The sequence below is a fragment of the Saccopteryx leptura genome, chromosome 9, assembly GCF_036850995.1.
Source record: "Saccopteryx leptura isolate mSacLep1 chromosome 9, mSacLep1_pri_phased_curated, whole genome shotgun sequence".
NCBI classification, from domain to species: Eukaryota; Metazoa; Chordata; class Mammalia; order Chiroptera; family Emballonuridae; genus Saccopteryx; species Saccopteryx leptura.
The window spans coordinates 68,377,465-68,393,023 of NC_089511.1; the positions used below are offsets into that span (position 1 = coordinate 68,377,465).

The 15,559-nt window shown below is 36.4% G+C and overlaps 1 protein-coding gene and 1 pseudogene across 4 annotated transcripts in view; one reads left to right on the forward strand and one right to left on the reverse strand.

Annotated features, from left to right (window-relative positions):
- The window catches only part of CTNNA3 (catenin alpha 3), a 2,003,993-nt gene that overhangs the window by 1,810,723 nt on the left and 177,711 nt on the right, over positions 1 to 15,559 (reverse strand). The gene's annotated exons all lie outside the window — the stretch shown is intronic.
- On the forward strand, positions 10,496 to 14,226 carry LOC136381077 (carboxypeptidase A4 pseudogene; annotated as a pseudogene).

Here is a 15,559-nt window from a genome sequence, read left to right on the forward strand (position 1 = left end):
GCATGTGTCTTTACATTATCAATGTTTTTAAGTTTTGGGAGTAGATATCCAGTATAGGGATTGCTGGGTCATATGGTAGTTCTATTCTTAGTTTTTTGAGGAACCAACATACTTCCTTCCATAATGGCTGTACTAATTTGCATTCCCACCAGCAGTGAATGCGAGTTCCTTTTTCTACGCAGCCTCTCCAACATTTGTTATTACTTGTCTTGTTGATAATAGCCAATTTAACAGGTGTGAGGTGGTATCTCATTGTAGTTTTGATTTGCATTTCTCAAGTAGCTAGTGAAGATGAGCGTTTTTTCATATATCTGTTGGCCATTTGTATGTCATCTTGGGAGAAGTGTCTGTTCAGGTCCTCTCCCTTTTTTTTTTTTTTTTTTTTTTTTTTTTTTTTTTTTTGTATTTTTCTGAAGCTGGAAACAGGGATGCAGTCAGACAGACTCCCACATGCGCCCGACCGGGATCCACCCGGCATGCCCACCAGGGGGCGATGCTCTGCCCCTCCCGGGCATTGCTCTGTCGCGACCAGGGCCACTCTAGAGCCTGGGGCAGAGGCCAAGGAGCCATCCCCAGCGCCCGGGCCATCTTTTGCTCCAATGGAGCCTCGGCTGCAGGAGGGGAAGAGAGAGACAGAGAGGAAGGAGAGGGGGAGGGGTGGAGAAGCAGATGGGTGCTTCTCCTGTGTGCCCTGGCCGGGAATCGAACCTAGAACTTCTGCACACCAGGCCGATGCTCTACCACTGAGCCAACCGGCCAGGGCCTATTTTTTTTTTTTAATGTGTGACAGAGACAGAGAGAAGAACAGATAAGGACAGGAAGGGGGAGAGATGAGAAGCATCAATTCTTTGTTGCGGCACCTTAGTTGTTCATTGATTGCTTTCTCATATGTGCCTTGGCCCATGGGCTACAGCAGACTGAGTGACCCCTTGCTCAAGCCAGAGACCTTCGGCTCAAGCTGATGAGCCTTACTCAAACCAGATAAGCCTGCACTCAAGCTGGCAACCTCGGGGTTTAGAACCTGGGTCCTCCACATCACAGTCCGATGCTCTATCCACTGCACCACTACATTGGATAGATCAGGCCCTTTCTCCATTTTTTAATTGATCATTTGCTTGTTTGTTGCTGAGCTTTGTGAGTTCTTTATATATTTTGGACATTAACCCCTTATCAGAGCTGTAAATTTTTTAATGAATGTTTTGTGTGTGTGTGCATAGATGCATATTATGGATATTTATATATATTTATATTTTTTATATGTGTGTGTTTTATGAATATATTTACATATTCATATATATAAAGGTATTTTTAGAGAAATTTTATGTCATAAAAAATATATAAATAGGTTATTATAAAGGACCATATAGAAGATATAGACATAGATCTTTTGCTATTTTTAGTGCATGAGGGCTGATGCACTTGCACCAACTGATCTATCCTCAGTGCCCAGGGCCATGCTTGAACCAATCGAGCCACTGGCTGCAGGAAAAGAAGAGGGAAAGAAGGGAGAGAAGGAGGGAGAGAAGAGCAGATGGCCACTTCTCCTGTGTTCCCTGACCAGGAACCAAACCCTGGATGTCCATACACCAGGCCAATGCTCTGCTGCTGAGTCACCAGCAGAGGCCCAGATTTTTTCATAAATGTTGTAATACTATAAGAATCTTTTCATAATTTACTCTTTTCACTTACCAAATTATTTATATTTTCCTTTTACATTAGGATATAAATGACCAGGAGTCTATGTAGCACAGTAAAAATAGTGTGGGCTCTGAAGCCATTCTGCTCTACTATCTCTGTCCTACTATCTTAGACAAGTCACTGAACCTCTATAAATGGATTTAATAAGAATACCTACAATTTTTATGAGCATTAACTAAGAGCATTGCTTGGAACTTAGTGAAGACCTGATTAACTAGTATTATCATTCTTTTTAATGCTTGACTAAAGTTACATTTTACTGATATACTTATTTTACCAGGCCCCTATTGAACATACAAATCATTTCCAACCTTTTTCTGTTTGAACAATACTACAAAGAATACCCATGACATATATCTTTGCATGCATGAGCAAATTTTGCTATAGGACAAATTCATAAAGTAGAATTGCTGAGTCATTTTCCAAAATATAGCCATCTCGCCAACAATATATGAAAGGGCCTATTTTATCCATTTTACTCCATGAATATTTTAGTTTTCATTTATTTATGAACTTCAAAACAAAGAAAATGGAATTATTTTATTAAATATAACAAAGAATAATGTTCCTTACAATGGAGAAAACCTGTGAAAAGGGTCTGAGACTATCTCAATATGTTACTGTATCACATTTAGCTCTCTTAAGGTTAAGAACTCAGATTCTTAAATCAGATACTTCTGAGAGGAAATTCTAATCCACCACTTCTAGTTTCGAGACTTGGACATTAATCACTTTTAGTGTCCTTACCTATAAGAAAGGAATAAAATGTTATTCATTTCGCAGAATTCCTGGAATGTTTAAATGAGATATAGTTCATAATATATATTTAGTACAATATGTGAACATGGAAAGCACTCAACAAGTATTAGCTGTTATTTTCCCAGGAAATTTCTAGCAGAGTAAATGGTGATTTTTAGGAGTTTTTCTAGAAGTCAGAATTATAGTTAGGAGACTGTAAAAACTTAAAGTGACCTCCAAAATTTAGAGAGTAGATGAATCCCCACAAAAAGATTTTATTTCCTTGTTATGATTCTAAATTGGAAAGTTATAATAGCCTATGTAAAATACTGTCTTTGACTTCATATACTAAAACTAAATACATATTTTAAAAGATTGTGTGTTTTTGCCCTGGCCGGTTGGCTCAGCGTCGGCCTGGCGTGCAGGGGACCTGGGTTCGATTCCCGGCCAGGGCACATAGGAGAAGCGCCCATTTGCTTCTCCACCCCCCCCCCCCTCTTCCTCTCTTGTCTCTCTCTTCCCCTCCCGCAGCCAAGGCTCCATTGGAGCAAAGATGGCCCGGGCACTGGGGATGGCTCCTTGGCCTCTGCCCCAGGCGCTAGAGTGGCTCTGGTCGCAGCAGAGTGACGCCCCGGAGGGGCAGAGCATCGCCCCCTGGTGGGCAGAGCGTCGCCCCTGGTGGGCGTGCCGGGTGGATCCCGGTCGGGCGCATGCGGGAGTCTGTCTGACTGTCTCTCCCCGTTTCCAGCTTCAGAAAAATACAAAAAAAATAAATAAATAAAAATAAAAAAAATAAAAAAATAAAAAGATTGTGTGTTTTTGACTAAATAGTTGAGATGTTGAACAACTGGCTGATGTGCTATACTAAGAATAAGATTATTTAAACACTGAATAACAAGTACAGTCTTTGTTTCCATTAGATTATATTAACAGCCAAATAAGTAGCCCTGTTGAGAAAAAAAAAAAGCAAAAGTAACTCCTGAAATACATTAATAAAGATTCAGTATGTACACTTTCTATTAGTGGACTCACTGCTCTCCTTCCCCTGCAATTCTCCCACCCCTTTTCCAGATTATTTCAGCTCATATTTCAGGCCCCAATGTAACATCACTTTTTCTGGGAAGCCTTAGATCCCCATTACTAAGGTTGGTCTCACATTGGGGTCTATTCTTCCTATCATTACCCTCATTATCATTTATTGCAAAACTTGTATCAAAGCCTGTCTTTTTTTTCTGAATTGTAATACTAATGAGAGTAAAAACTATATTGGTCCTGGTCACCACACTATTCACAGGGTCTAATATAGTGCCTTCTCTGTTGCCTATGTATAATAGATTGAATGCGTGTCACTGAATGGATATGTGAATGAATATTATCCAACTTTCCTTTGACAATCAGTTGTTGTTCACTGTAAACACAGTCCCATCTTAGGTATCCTGGATATACAGCTCAATATGAAGCAATTTTGCAGCCCAAGAAGTTCACAAACAAGAATCAACAAACACTGTGACACAATCTAAGCTGGGCTCACATACTAAGTACTAAGAGGCACAGAGAAGGACTTTTACTGACTACCTGAGGTGTCAGAGAACACATAGAGAAATGTTCCAGCTATTGACAAAAATAGCTGGTTTATACAATTTAGCCAGTTCACTGTCAAATTGACTTGTGTCAGGAGAAAATGGCTATTTTTCTAACTAGGAAAAAAGGTGCAATAAATTTTCTTTCTATCTAGAATATTATCATCCATACTTTATAAATTCTACACACAGAGAGTCTATTATTTTAAAATATCATTTCCATCTTTCTTATAATACTATTACTTTGAATTTTAATGAATAGAAAATTCCACTTTTAAAATATATACAAATAAAGTACAATTGCATTCAAGAAATCCCACCTCATATATAAAAAAAATTTACTAAAGTCCTTGAAAATACCATAAGAACAAGGTTCAGAAAGTTTCCTTCCACTGCATTCATTCTGCTCCTTCCCCATCAAATATGTTCTTTTTAATCTTTGAAAAATATTATAAAATGCCTTCTTGAATAAAGTACACACACACATATATATATAGTCTACAAAGATTTATATAGGTACATCTTGTACATATATGTTTAATACATAAAAACTTCTGAATATACAAAAGTTTTATATATAAAAACTTTATATAATCATATAAATTAACTCTAAGAGTAAAAAGAGAAAAATTGAGGCCAAATAGACATATTATAAAACATTATTCATAAAAGATGCCCACATAGTTCTTTTAAATAGAAATTTTAAAAGTACAGCTCCACTTTCTAAAAGTGATTATATTGATTAAAAACTTGAAAATCAGACAAAACACTGTATAAGCAAAACATCCAGAGGAGAAAGGGAAACAACTAAAATGAAAAGGAGCAAAAATTAAAAATCAAATTTCCTTCAACTTTTATAATTAACATTATATTTATGATTCAATTAATATTTCTAGTATATGCCTCTGGCTACCCTTCTCTGTGTGTTTTAATACACCATACACATGTAACATGCACCAGTGCATATTAATTGATTCAATATATAATAACGTGCTCTGGTATAATGGGTTCCCAGGCTAAGGCTGGGCATTAGGGGTTTGATTTTATTCATTTTTAATTGGGAAACAGCCATTCTGAATTTGAAAGCTCCTAAGAAGTAGGAACTTAAATTTAATTTTAGAGCTGGTTGATTATTTTTTTGCAGGATAGAGGGGAGAATAATGTCAGTGAGTTCTGGGAAGGAAGGAAGGAAGGAAGGGAGGGAAGGAGGGAGGGAGGGGGGAGGGAGGAAGGGAGGGAGAGGGAAGGGAGGGAGGGAGGGAGAAAGGGAGGGAGGGAGGGGGGAGAGAGGGAGAGAGGGAGAAAGGGATGAAAGAAGGGTGGAAAGAGAAAGAAAAACCCTATAAATGTCTGAGACAATTTGACTGCATGGAACAGATATATTTTTTATGATAAAGAAAAACCTCTCATAGTAGAAGGAAGAGCTGAAAAGCTAGCAACTGCTCTGTAGACTAAGACATGTGAGCTATAAGGGCATCAGCAGGACTTATATAGATTCAGAATGCAGCTGCATGTGGTCATCACTGTAAACTATTGGCTGTGTTTTAGTTCCCTCTAGTTATCTTCAAACTCACAGTAAAATGTGATTAAAAGTTATAATTTGGTTCCTGCCAAGACAGAGGAACAGAGACAAGATTTTTTTTCTACCTGAAATAACAAAAAATGGACAAAATATATTTTAAAAAATGGTTGTGAAGGCATTGGGCATCATGCAATAAAGAATAGTAATCCCTAAGAAATGTGAAACTCATAGGAGCAGCCCTTAATTAAGTAGCCCTAACTTACTACCTTCTGAGACTTTCCAGGCAACAGAAAGGAAGTAGAAATTAAAATAAATCCTGGCAAATTCTTTCAGCTGAAGGACAGAACTGAAAATCCAGGAACATTGTGGCATCTAAAATGCACAGGACAGAGAATGGAAAAGCAAAAAACTGCAGAGAGAAAATTCAGAAGATCTGCAAAGGCTTCCCATTGAGTATCCAGCTTCCTACTGATCATCATATACATGGGAAGAAACTATTCAGGGCTAAGTAAAAAAAACATACAAAAGGATGTGAGGTAATGAATGGTACTTGGGGTATTCACACAGGGCTGGGTATAGGCTTGTTCTCACCATGACTCATGGGACATTGGGGTCTTGCCTCAACAGTGGGGAATAATTAGCCTTAGGCTGATCATTGCCCCAATCTCCCTTAACAATGCTTTTCAGAGGAAGCAGAATTCCTACCTTCAAGGTCAGCAACAGTCATACATCAGAGAATTGTTATGGCCAGATAAAGGCAACAGCAAGACAACATGTTGAGCTAATTAAAGTGAAAGATCATAGGCAACCTGCCACTGAGCCCTTCACCATTGAAAACAATCAAAATGAGCTGGGGAATAGTCTATTAGGGATAATTCTATAAAATTATAAATTTTTATAAAATATAAAATTTGATTTTATAAAATATGAAACATAGTCTCTATAAAACTGATGGCAACATCTCTTAAAATCATAGTCAAGATATAGCAGAAGCTCTTTTAAGAGACCTTCTATTAACCATCTCTCTAGATTAATCAACTCTTCTGATTTGGTTCCTGCCAAGGCAGAGGAACAGAGATCAGATTTTTTTTTACCTGAAATAACAAAAAATGGACAAATATATTTTTAAAAATGGTTGTGAAAGCATTGGGCATCATGCAATAAAGAACAGTAATTCCTAAGAAATGTGAAACAAATAGGAGGAGCCCTACAACATATTAATGATTCTACCTTCATGCTTAATATCAAAGGATTATCTCAAATACCTGGAGCCCTCTAACTGAGGTATACAAAGATCTGTTATTTCTTCAAAAACTAATTTGAATGCTAAAGAAAATTAAAGAAGATCAGAAAATGGAATGATATACCATGTTCATAGATGAGAAGACAATGTTGTTAAAATGGTAATATTCCCTGCTTGGTCTACAGATCAATCTAAGGTCTAAGTACAATTCCTATGAAAACCTTGCATGCCGATTCTTTTGAAGAAACAGACAAGTTAAAATTACAATTCATATGGAAATGGAAAGGACTTGGTATAACCAAAAAAATGTTGGAAAAAAAGCACAAAGTTGTAGGAATTACACTTCCTAATTTCAAAACTAGAAAGTTATAATAATCAATAGAATTGCTACCCTAGAAATAAATCCTTATAATTATGTTCAAATCTTACAACTCAATAATAAAAAGACAAATAACCCAATAGTTTAAATGGAAAAGAATCTAAATAGACATTTCTCCAAAGAAAAAACATAAATGCCCAATAACAACATAAAAAGATTTTCTATCAAAAACATAATTTAAGTTATTAAAGTTTAAATGTACAAAGGTCTTAGTAAGGCACTTTGTAGAGGGTTTTTTTTGTTTTTGTTTTATTTATTTTTGTTTTTGTAGAAGTTATTTTTTGATTGTTTAAAGATGCTATATTTTTTGCAAATCAAAAGCAAGGGATTAAAAATTTATCTACATTGGAAGTAAAAGAAGAAAAGAGAATGAATACGTACATATGTACATTGGAAACCATCACTATAACAATTAATATGTATGAGGAATAATTATTATGAAAAATTAGTAAGGAAAGTAGGATTTACATTGCCACTAATTTCTCTCCATGTTGGGAATCAAGATCATTAAAAGGGGGTGGGGGGAGAATATTGAAAAGTCTTGTTTTCAACACAGCTGCAAAACCCTAAGTAGACTGTACTACCCTCAGAAATCCCTGGGAACCCCATCATGCTCATGTAGATAAAACAAAAAAGTTGAGCTATAAAAATTAGTACTGTCTTGCACAAAAATTAGCAGCAATTTATTGTCTTTTCATTTTACTTTTCCTACCAATATAAATTTAGTTGGAAAAATTTAATATTCTTAACAAGTAGCAGGTAAAATGGTTTTGGAACTCCTGGATTCTCAGTTCTTTTTCTAAGACAAGGTTGGCAAACTACAGTAGACTAGCCAAAGTCAGCCAGTTTATTGTACAGCCAATAAGCTAAGAATGGATTTTACATTTTCCAATGCTTGGGGAAAAAAAATCAAAAGAATATATTATGACACAAAAATTACATGGAATTCAAATTTCAGTGAACATAAATAAAATTTTCTTAGAACATAGCCATTTTTTTGTTGGTTTATTACCATGCATGTCTTTGGTTGCTTTCTGACTTCAACAACAGAGTTGAATACTTATGACAAACAGTACATGGCCCATAGAGCTGAAAATATTTACTATCTGGGCCTTCACAGAAAGTATTTGCTAACTCTTCACTGAGATAAGTGAACTAATAAACATTTATAATCTCTTTTTTATAAAAAAGAAAGAAAGTTCTCTGCAAAAAGACAACCAAGTTCATACAACTATTGTCTCCTTTGTGATATACATGACTATGGCTCTAAAAAGCAATTCCTTTTTCATTAAATCTTTAGTTGATTTTTTTTTTGTCTTAAGCTAAATGTATGGACTCACCTGAAAATCCCAGATAACATATAAATATTGTTTTATACCTTGAAAGTATAAATTTGACCCAACATTCTTTGGCTACAATTATTTACATATCTAATAGTTTTAGCATCTCACTAATTTTCTATGTGCCTCATTGCAATGACTCCTTGAAAAAGTTCAGCCAATTCTAAACAATGCTCCCAGTGTAGTACCAAAAAAGTTAATGAATTTTCGTCTTACATCCAAAGCCTAATTAATAGTTAAGAACCATATGCAGGGTCAACAGCCAGCTCACCTAGCTTGCTCACTAACTGCCTATGAAATCCTAAGTAAGTCACATAATTTTTTGGTATCAATCTCCTTATTATGCAAACACAAAAATTATGGAAACATAATAAAGAAAACAAGTGGAAGTCTTTAGTCCCCCAAAAAAAGTACTAGATAGATGGCAACACTTCTTCTTAGAAGGCAAACATATCCTCACTACCATATTAATCTTTTAATGTGAAAAATTATTATAATAAAATCAAAGCTATCCCCATAAAACTTCCAATTTTTTCTCTTTTTTTAGTGAGAGTAGGGGAGATATAGAGACAGATTCCCACATGTACCCCAACCAGGATCCACCCCACAACTCCTGTCTGGAGCTGATGTTCTATATCTTGGGCCATGCTCACAACTGAGATATTTTTAGCACCTGAGGCAGAGGCTCCACAGCCATCCTTAGCACTGGGGGCCCACATGCTCGAATTAATTGAGCCATGACTGTGGGAGAACAAGAGAGAAAGAGAGAGAGAAAAGGGAGGGGGAGTGGGTGGAAAAGCAGATGGTCGCCTCTCCTGTGTGTCCCGACTAGTAATCAAATCTGGACATCCATATGCCAGGTCAACATTCTACTACTGAGCCAACTGGCCAGAGCTTCAATTTCTTAACTGTGAAACTTCATAAAATGTTCCTGTCTCAGACCTCCATGAACCCCTTGATATCAGCTACATAGTTTTAGGGGTTCATCTCTCCATAGCCAATAGACTCTCAATAGTGACTCTCAATTCCAAATACTTCCCTCCAGGAATAGTTGACACCAATATTTACTGAACTAGGTAAATACCATACTCTAAGGAAGAAAGAAGAGGTTAAAGTATTAGACAAAAAAAAGTAGCAATAAAAACTTTTGGAATGTAGTGGGGGAAGGGTGAAATGAGTAGGGAAAAAAGTTATTAATTCCTTCTTTGCATTATCACTATAGGTTGTGAATATTTGGTGAGGATGTTAAAACAGCAAATCTCACTAAGAGCCTCTGGCATCAAAAAGCAAAGAAAAGTAAAAAGTAAATATCAACTTGTATAACATGCCTGCCCAGGGAAAAGGGTAAGAATAAATATTCAAGAATACAATCTAGCAATTCAGAGATTCATTTGATGTCATGGATCCATGTACATTTAAGTAGAATTATTTCTAATTTCATAGTTTATTATAACTTTTTTAGTTGTTATCAGTTAAACCAGGACCAGCCAAATCCATGAGCCAATTTAGAACAATGGTTCTAATTTCCATGCAGTACTATTTTTAAATATAATATTCATTAATTTTTTTCTCTGGTTCTTTATTAACTCCATTTTCTTTAGCACTAATTTGTTTTTTACTGCCAGAAACTTCTCTTGTTCTGTGATACTGAATTTTCACTGATTTGGGGGCACTAAGTGCACCTCTTGTTTTTTTCATATAACCACAATTATAATTTGAGCAAAATTTTAATTTTATATGTGTGTAAGAGAGAAATGAAAGCAGTTTTGCTATAAAGAACATGCCCAAGTGTCCATCAGAGGACGAGTAGATTAAAGAGCTTTGGCTCATATATACTGTGGAATACTACTCAGCCATACAAAATGATGACATCAGATCATTTACAATAACATGGATGGACCTTGATAACATAATAAGGAGTGAAATAAATAAATCAGAAAAACTAAGAACTATATGAATCCATACATAGATGGGACATAAAAATGAGACTCAGACATGGACAAGAATGTGATGCCTCATCCAAGGAGACTACATGTCAAAAACAAAGCCACCAAATTAAAACTGGTTAATCCCCAAGACTCATGGAGAACAACCTCTTGATTTATACTAGGCTTCATGAGAGCCAAGAGCTTAAACTGTTGTATTAAGCCACAAGAATGTAGGACATATTTGTTGCTGCAGCCTATTTTAGCCTATCTAGTGATTGGTAAACTCAGTAGTCAACAGAGCCAAATATCAACAGTACAATGATTGAAATTTCTTTTGAGAGCCAAATTTTTTAAACTTAAACTATATAGGTAGGTACACTGTTATTAACTTAATTAGGGTACTCCTAAGCTGGCCTTTGCACTCGCACGTGGTATTTTGTGGAAGAGCCACACTCAAGGGGCCAAAGAGCTGCATGTGGCTCACATGCCACAGTGTGCCAACCATATTGACTAATTGTCAAACTATATCCTAAGAGTGAAACAAATATAAAGATTGAAGAAAAAAAAAAAAAAAAGACCATGCCCTTCAACTAACTTCACTAACTCCTTTCTGTCCATAATGACCTCTCAGGCACTCAAATGCACTATCGCCTACAATCCTTTGTAACTAAACCCTTAGACTTATATTTCATAATATTTTATTATGTGGGAAATTTAATTCATTTACCTAGGTTTATACATTCTCATTGGTATGACATCACTGATATTTTGAAGTCAAGCTGGCCTCTCTCAATATTTCTTCTGTTAGAAATGAATTAATAAGCTCTGATTTTGAAGTAACACCTTGAGTGACCAGTTAAATCTGATCGTTTGACAGTTCTCTTAAAATATTACTATTAAGTCTCAGAGAGTCTCTTGTCCAAAGTGTCTCACATTGGTGTGGGAGAAATAATAGTAGCCTTAATAGAGACTTACTCTCTACTTACTAGCTGTATTTGAGTAATGATATTTAAAAATATGAAAAAGAAAATTACCCTCTGGATTAAAATCTATAGTCATTACTGCATAATGGGTTGGAGGAGAAATAAATCCAAAAGAGAAAGGAATATTCTTCTCACTTCCAAAAACATGATTGTGATAAACCATATTGCTATGGTCAAATGATCAGTCATTTTAAGAAACAGAATGGATCCCAGGCTTCAGACAATGATTAACCTTGACTACATGTTGATTTAAAGTATTAGCATGTCTAAAGAAAGGCACTGTCAATCAATAACAGATTGAATCAACCATGGATAAAAGAAAATTACAATAATTGGTTATATCTACCCAAACACTTTCCAACAAAATAAGAGCTTTATACAATAAACTTTAAATATTACAAGCACATTGGTAAGAATATCTCTATAGTCTCTATAGAAATGATAAATTAAATTGATAATTTTAAACTTTGTACCATTAGACATTCAATTTACCCAGCTTCCTTATACTATTTCATGCTCACTAAACAACCATCTGGTTATTATTCATGTTCCCAATATTGATTTATCTAGAATGAGAAAAATATACTGGTTCTGTGAGTATATTTTTCTTTGTATAATAACTATTTTTCATTAAAAATTAAAAATCAGTTCTAATTTTTTATCTTAAGCTTTATGATCTTCGTTAATATGAGTATGCTCTTAAGAGTTCTCTCATTCTAGCTTATTTAAAGGGAAAGAAATTTTTTCTGTGTTATCAGGTTATTTACAGTTTCTTCCATGAGGTCCTGAAAAGCCAGGTTTGAATATTACTCAGGCAAAAACAACATCAGCTAAGAAAAACTTTTAATACCACCAGCCATCACTCAACATTTATAATACTAAGAACCAGACTTGAAAACCTGTGCCATGACTGCTCCAAAGGAATGAAGTAGACCACAAGAAGAACCTATTTTTCTGGGCTTGGGTTGCATTCGCAGGGATTTGGAATGGTGTTGGTGCCAACTTGGACTTGGTGAAAATGTTAAGGACACTACTCTTTTATGGATTCTTGTTGTATTGACCAAGAGTTTGCTTAAAGGCTTTAATTCTCTGTTTAAAAATAAATAAATAAATAAAAATTAAAAAAAATAAAAAAATTAAAAAAATATATATATATATATATATATATATATGACTGGATAAAGAAGATGTGGCACATATACACTATGGTATACTACTCAGCCATAAGAAATGATGACATTGGATCATTTACAACAAAATGGTGGGATCTTGATAACATTATACGAAGTCAAATAAGTAAATCAGAAAAAACCCAAGAACTGCATGATTCCATACATTGGTGGGACATAAAAACAAGACTAAGAGACATGGACAAGAGTGTGGTGGTTATGGGGAGGGAGAGGGGAAGGGGGAGGGGGAGGGGCACAAAGAAAACTAAATAGAAGGTGACGGAGGACAATCTGACTTTGGGTGATGGATATGCAACATAATTGAATGACAAGATAACCTGGACATGTTTTCTTTGAATATATGTATCCTGATTTATTGATGTCACCCCATTAAAATTAATAAAAATTTATTTATAAAAAAAACAACATCAGCCAAGAGAAACTTTTAATACCACCAGCCATCACTCAACATCTATGATACTAAGAACCAGACTTGAAAACCTCTGCCATGACTGCTCCAAAGGAATGAAGTAGACCACAAGAAGAAACCTATTTTTCCATAGTGCCCACTCTCATGTTACTTATTTCATTCCTCCAAATCTCACTAGTATATATCTTTTTTGCAGAACCAGAGCACCATTCCCATCTGCAAGACAGCTGGGAAATGTAGTTTTTCCTTTTACCCACCTCTTCAGTGCTGGAGGGCACACTAGAAAGAAGCTGGAATAGGTCAGGTGAATGGATCTTCAGTATCTATCAAAACTGTTATACTGATCTGATTAAAACACTTAAAGAATCGTGTGATATTGACATATTTCTCTCTTTCTCCTTCCCTCAACTCCATCACTCAAAAGATTAACATATTAATATCTAGCCTATTTCCTTATTGTTATAAAGATCATACCATTAAGCCCCAAATTGTCTTAAATGAATAGAAGCGAGCTGGAGAGAGGAGAGGAGAGATTATATCTGATTATGGGAATGATCCATCCATGACTCCATCTTGGAAAAAAATGGATATTTTATTGTTTCTTTTAGCCAGTCCTGATGGATATGTATAAACATACACTCAAAACTGACTTTGGAGGAAGACACAATCCTTAAATCCTGGAAGCCCCTGCACTGGTGTTGATCCAAAGAGAAATTGGAATGCTGGTTTTGACAGAGGAGGTGCCAGTGACAGTCCTTGTTCCGAAGTGTACCACGGACCCCATGCCAATTTGGAAGTGGAGGTTAAATTGGTGGTAAATTTCATTCAAGAGTATGGGAACTTCAAATGCTTCATCAACTTGCACAGCTACTCACAGCTGCTGACATATCTATATGGGTACACAGCCAAAAAGGCCCTAAATGCTGATGAGCTGGACAAGGTGATGAGGTGGGTGGCCAAAGCTCTGGCTTCCCTATAGGGCACTCAGTACCATATGGGTTATGTAGGTTCTAACTGCATTACTGTTTAGCAAGATAGCGGGAGCAGCATTGACTTGGTGTATGATCATGGCATCAAGTATTCATTCACTTTTGAGTTAAGAGATACTGGGCACTATGGCTTCCTCCTACCAGCCAACCAGATCATTCCCATTGCATAGAAGGCCTGGCTGGGGCTGAAGACCATCATGCAGCATGTGCAGGACCACCTCTCCTAGATGAGGAGCCCACTCTGCCTACACTGAATTATCCCCATGTATGGACGGGCACTGAACCCACTATTAAAGGGAACTTGTTCCTTCACATGTGTCAGAGCACTCTGGCCTTCAAGAAGACACAGGTCAGCCTCTCTCCATCCCCTCTCTCTAAAGTGCCTGTACTGTGGTGGCACACCTGAGAAAAGGGCTTCGGCCACTTGTTATATTTTTGTCCTGCTGTTTCACTGAGCCTTTTGTTTGCCTTTCCTTATATACAGCTGCTTGGGCAGGCCACACTTAGGGTTACCCCTTACAGGTGGCATGTCTCTACCTCATTTTTAGAACCAAAGGATATCTAAGATGGTTCTCTGCCCTCATCCAACCTAGGCAAGCTTGGTGGGGGGCCCACAGCAGGGGCTGTGTGAAACAATGCGACAGGTCTCAAAGATGATGCAGAAAGAACTTCCTTTAATTTATCTCACTCCTTCTTGAACATATTTTTCTTTGAAATACAAATCCCGCAAGGTCATATGTATAGGCCATCCCTGCCCCTCCTTTTATGTTTTTGTTTGTATGTTTTTAGTCTTAATACAAAGTAGAGGATCACTTCTCATTACTGGGCTTAAAATTCCCAGATACTACAGTTCTGATCACAGTCTTTCTTTTATTACTGTGTCACTGGGACCCAGAAGAGTATCTCAATCTCTACAAGTACTACTCACCCAGAAACCCTAGATAAAGTGGTAATCCAACAGAAGGATTGCTAAATAATCTTCATCTGTCTGTCTTATGGGCTCACCTCTACTTAGCCTTTAAACTTACTTCAAAGATCTTGCCCTCACCCTACAATTCCTAAATCATTCCTCTGGCCTGGATAATCTCACTGCCTTGGCACATTCCTGTTAGTGCTCCAGTGTACCTCATGTTTTCTTCTCTTGTTTTTTCGTATTTTGTTTTGTTTTTGGTCTTTAAAGTTGTCATCTTGTATTTTGCACTCTGGACCATGAGTTCCCAGTTGGAGCAAAGCCTCATCAATCAGGCATCAGGCTCCTCTTGTTCCATTCTGCCTTAGCATGTACTCTGCACCCCCCCACACACACACACTTTTTTCTTTCTTTTTTCAAACATGTCTGTAAATCTTATCTTTCTGCCTAGGATTTGTGCAGCCTCTCGTGTGTGCTCATAAGCCAATTAATGTTCACTATAACTCATTTAAAAAAATCATACCATTGATAAAGATTATTCCACTGATATATATCAAAATGTTTTCAAAAGCATGAAACTATATAAATATAAGGCAGCATTATTATAAAAATTATTAATTACTGAGAGCTTACCATGTATCATCCATGGA